The sequence below is a fragment of the Humulus lupulus genome, chromosome 2, assembly GCF_963169125.1.
Source record: "Humulus lupulus chromosome 2, drHumLupu1.1, whole genome shotgun sequence".
NCBI lineage: Eukaryota > Viridiplantae > Streptophyta > Magnoliopsida > Rosales > Cannabaceae > Humulus > Humulus lupulus.
The window spans coordinates 256,763,134-256,768,674 of NC_084794.1; the positions used below are offsets into that span (position 1 = coordinate 256,763,134).

Here is a 5,541-nt window from a genome sequence, read left to right on the forward strand (position 1 = left end):
AAAAAAATTCAAAATTAATCATAAAATGTAATTCTCAATAGATTGATAAACCATAAGTATTACATTAAACAATAACTAATTCAAACCATGAATGTGTCTACTTCATGAGATCTTAGTTCTAACTTAAATTTGAAAGCATAACATAATAAAGTTTTATAATCTTGAACAATTTTTACTTCAAAAATGAAAAATAGAAACATTACAAGATACACAAAAGTAAACCATGGGTGAAACTTACTCCATCCTTCAATTCATCATCCTTTGTGCACTTGTCTTTGTTGTGAGTCCATTTGTTTAGCAGTCGCTTTCTTGATACAATGCTCTATTTCTTCTTGCCGGTGACCAGGGTACAACTTGCCGAGGTGCATTCCACATATCTAAAGAGACATCATAGTTATAATCGGTGAACCTAAAATCAAAGAGAATGAAAAAAAAAACTGATATAGTAGAAGGTTTTCTTTTGGCTCTTACGGATAATCAATGACAATGTCACCAAAGGTTTCAACAGGATTGATCAGCTGAAATACAAATGAAACAACAAAAAGATTAAGTTACATCATCTATGTTTCACAGAAGACGGCAAAGGAGCTCACAAAGGCATCTTCTTGTACATATGTGTTTTTTTTTTTTTTTTGGGAAATATGCATTTCAAAAGTCCAAAAATAAAGATGTGTTCCACACATAAGAGCAATATAACATCAAATGAATGATTCTGAATTATCATGTAGATCCAGATATTAAACAATATCCGATCAGCATAAGTTAATAGAGAGCTTATATGTCATGAGGAACAAAACATTTAACTTCGGATTCGAACAACATAATACATAGTAATATGGAAAAAAATTCAAGGGGAGTACCTCCAACCAATGGTAGGATCTAGTGAGTTCATATGTTGCAAAGCCACCATCTCCATTCTGCAACATTGTAATTCCAAAAAAGAAAAAAAAAAAAAATCTGATCATGAATATGATATTTCTTCTTTCAAAGCATAAAAAACAGGAATCTCAACTATTAATATGAAGATAGTGGAGAAAGAACAGAATTGTCTGCTAAAATCTGTCCCTTTTAATACATTTACAGAGCTTAATTCTTAGAGCATCATGATTCCACTGACATTCAGACATATTAGGTACCCACACTCCCATTTAAAGTAGACACTTAATACAGAAATTGTGTGAGATTTATTACTTGCTCTTCAGTCTCAGATTACAAGATAATTAAAAAGTATCTCTAAATGTGCCACTACTGTTCCTCACTATGAAAAACAAATTCTCCTAGTACATTATAGCATCCTTTACAATCATCTCAAATGAGACTCATTACTAATTGAAACAATAAGAAAATCTAGCAAGATAATAGTGAAAATCTTGAATAACCAACCTGTAATGAGAGAATGACATTAACAGCATCATATATACGATTTGGCTCTAATGGTTCACCAACAATATCTGAGGGAAGTTTTGATAATAGAAGAGTAGCCTGAGAAATGAGACATAAAAATTATTAACCAGTAAATAAAATAAATGAAAATCATTGAACGTTGTATGCAAGTACTTTTAATCCTTCTGCTGTACAATCTGAGATGGGCCAACCATGATCACGAGTGGAGAAAGGCCAAGCACACTTTGAAATGTGGCGATACCAATTATCAAGATCACCTGGGCAATCTTCTAAAACCTATAAAAAGATATTACTAACTAGTCAACGAAGGAAATGTGGGGAAGGCATCAAATTGGACTTAGAAGCATTAGTTGAATTCAGACCACAGAGCTGCATTGACCTATGAGGTTTTAATGAACTCTGTGCCTTTCTTAAAGTTATGCTGTATTCTTTGACAAGATCAGTTGACATAATTTCCTGAGCAGCAAAACTAGTGTCCCATAATTGACTTCCATTATACCCCTGCCGTAAAGTCATTTATGTATAGGAAGTTAACATAGCACTCAAACTGTTAGTCGCAAAATTTGTCATAATTGAAGCAATTATCAAATGTGTTCCACAGAGAATTTTTTTTTCTTTTAAATGCACCACAAAGAGGAAATATTATCAGAAAGAAAGTAAAATTGCAAACATCCTAATGCACAAAAACCTGTAGTAGTTTAGCAATCTCTTTCGGTGTTTGTAATAGGATTGCTGAGTCTAACTCTATTACATAATAATCCTATTACAAACACCGAAAGAGGCCAACTTATTGTCACAAGTATTGGCTTCTCAGAAGTTGTGAGAATAAAACAAACATATATCACTTTACTTGAAAGGAGTAAAGTTCTACAGCAAACATTGTGCAGGTATCATGTTATGACTTAAAATAGCTAAAGAAGCAATCTCCTATCTAAGAGTTAAATCTCTTCCTTTATTCCTTGCTTCTTTATAGCTAAAAGTTGTTTAATACTCAACACAAACATGGATTCACCAGACCAAACGAAAAAAGTGCAACATAAATATCAATGCTAAGAAAAAATGAAACATTTGGACCTGCATTTTCATGCCATCTTCAGCAATCCATAGATAATCATTGATTCTTGGAAGGTGCAACTTGAAAGCCTCTGAATTTGGATCTTCAACCCAACAGCAAAGCATGTTTAATACCTGTAAATCACAGTCATAGCTATAATCCTTCACAGATTTAAGTATGAGGTTTTATGTGTTCCCCTCTTCACAAAAGTAAGTTTCAACAGAATAAGGATTACTATTTGAAAACACCAATACCTTATTCCCAGGTCCAATGCAAACATAATGAGTGTTCTCATCTTCATAGTGTATATGCTCCATTGCTGAGCAGAGAGTCTTTTCTCTCAATTTTTTTTCCTGGCCAATTCATCAGAACTGGTTCAACAGCCTTGTGAAGAGTCGCCCAGAGGATATCTTGAACTAGTGGATGCGGGTAATACAAATCTTCCTGTGAAAACAAACATGTCATATTTTGATAAGAGAGAGGAAAGAAGTTTTTCTATAACTAATTCGGAACTAAAATTGGTACTTTACGACAACCATGAAATCCTTTTGGTCATTAGAAACGGATATGCATTTTTTTGGTTAACTCATATTTTTGCTGTGTATGCAAGAGAAAACGTTTGTTGTGGTTACTGTATCAAATTCAAAGTAATATTTATATATACATAAATAAATATATATATTTTATTTTTCTATTTACTATGATCAAGACTCAATCAAATGTGTTACCAATATCTCCAGAATGTTGAAGACTTTGCACTAAGATACAAATTAGGGCATAAATGGCATATTCCTAGATAGATGCAACTAGATTGGAAATACAATAACCTTTTGACTAACCTTTGCACATAAATTCCGCGCCTCATTCCAATCTATTTCATGATAGGGGACAGTGAAGAGCTCCTTCCTCAGAGACAAAACTGTTGGTGTGATTGGACCAACAAACTTCTTCCCATATAAGAAAGACATTGGTAAGTATACCATCCGACAGTGACACCACATTCTTCCTGTACAAGGAAAATAAAATTTTAAGGATTTTTATTTTGGCAGGATTAGGAGAAAAAGCCATTCCACAAACAAGAAAAAGATAATTGTCACTCAACATTTTAACTGAACTGAAGTCAGCATCACCATGTAACACCAAATTCCCCAACATGGGAAAAGACCCAAAAAAAAATTAATTGCAACAAAAATTATTACACGAGTTTATTTAACATTTCGGTTAATTGAATTTCAGTATGGATACGAAAAGACAAGCTTTATAATATCATAAGTCCAAACTTTGAAGTTATATATTAATTCATTAGATTGATGAGTATGACCGTGAGTAATGGTATTGTTCTTATACAACAAGTTCAGACTATATGGAAAAGAGTAAAGATATTTTTAACCATAGGAGAATTTTAAGAATGCTCAGGCCAGAATTTGAAATCGGAAGATATAGGACCTGGATGAATAGGAAGGATGTACGGAAGAAGCCATATCTCTGGAGGCAGGGGATTATTGCTAGACCAAGTAGGTAGCACAGCAAGCATACAATAAACAAAGCTCGTTTGGCTACAAATATCAATCTATTGCTTATCAAAAGCACACCAAAACAGCAAATTCTATAAAAGAAAATATATCCATCCAATACACCATAATACAAAAGCATAAAAAGCTCAATTCAAAAGTCCTTTAAAGCTTTAACCTCAATCTATGGAGCTAATCTATAGTTAATTGACAATAAAATATATACAAATCAATAATCTTAGCTTAGAAAATCACAACCTCTTGAAATAAGAACAAGATTAGAACTTGAATACATAGAAAATAAAAAACAAAAAAGAAAAGTTAGGAACTTGAAAGTACCTGCAAAGAGATTTCATTTCTTCTTTCCTCCCAAATTTTATAAGTCTTTCTCTCTTAGAAGCTACAATAGTCTTTCTTATTCACAACTCCCAATCAACTACCATAAAAAAACACCACAACTTTAGATAGTCAAGAGCAATTTCTTATTAAAAGAGGGTACTCATTAATTATGAAAATAAAAAACCTTCCTTTGTGTTTAGAAGTTCTTGAAGTGTAGGAGGCATTTTTCTGTAAAGAACTGCAGCTTCGACAATTAGATATCAAAAACACAGTTAAAATTAAAAAAAAAAAAACAGTAGAACAGAGTATTTGTAGTACCACTGAATTACAAATACGATTTCAAAGTCCCAAGTGTAAATCAACCATTGGTAATGCTCTGCATTTTTCAAAAGCCAAGGAAAAATAAACAGTAGATAATCATCAAGAACTAGATATCTAAACTTATACCAAGAACTAAATATCCCCAACAAGTCATGGTCATATATGTATATAAATCTAGATCCCACATCAAAATCCAAGACCAGAGGGATCTACAAAATCATGTAGAATACACACAAAACCCTCAGTAATTATAATCAACCATTAGTTACCAACACAGTGCACAAAGTAGTTGCACAGAACGACTGAAACTCTACAAAACACATAAATACTAGTACAAATTCCCAACTTCAGAACAAAAATCGACAATGCTCTGAGAATCATTGATGAATAAATACTGATCACAAAGCATAATTCAACCTCTCCAAAAATAATAGTTCTCACAATATCAAGAGATAAAAAAGGGATGAAACATATCTAGCCCGCAGTGATGGGAATGGAGAAGACAAAGATGTTTGTGACTTGCAGCATGACCACTGAAGCATCCAAGATTTACCAACATGTTATGATAGTATTCTCGAGTAAAAGTGGAACCCTGAAAAATCATTAAACGCACAAAAGCAAAAACATGAACCAAAAATCTTACAAAACCGAAGCTACAGTTCTAGAAAAGATAAAAAATCATTAAAGGAAACACTAGCCCAATTCAACTCCCTTTCAAGTTTAAGTTCTTGTCTAAATAGACACGGGAAGAGAAGATTGACGCCTTACAAAGTTGAAAACCTGAAAATGAACAAAATACATATGCAAAGATAGACAACATATAAGAAAGCGCCTAGAAGAAAATAAGAATTCAAAGAATCATTTTTCACCCCTCTCCACAATCCAAAAACACAAAAAACCTTGAGCCATTCT

The 5,541-nt window shown here is 32.8% G+C and overlaps 1 pseudogene; it reads right to left on the reverse strand.

Annotated features, from left to right (window-relative positions):
* Positions 1-362: 362 nt before the first annotated feature.
* Positions 363-4,807, reverse strand: LOC133819258 (cycloartenol synthase 2-like; annotated as a pseudogene).
* Positions 4,808-5,541: the final 734 nt, after the last annotated feature.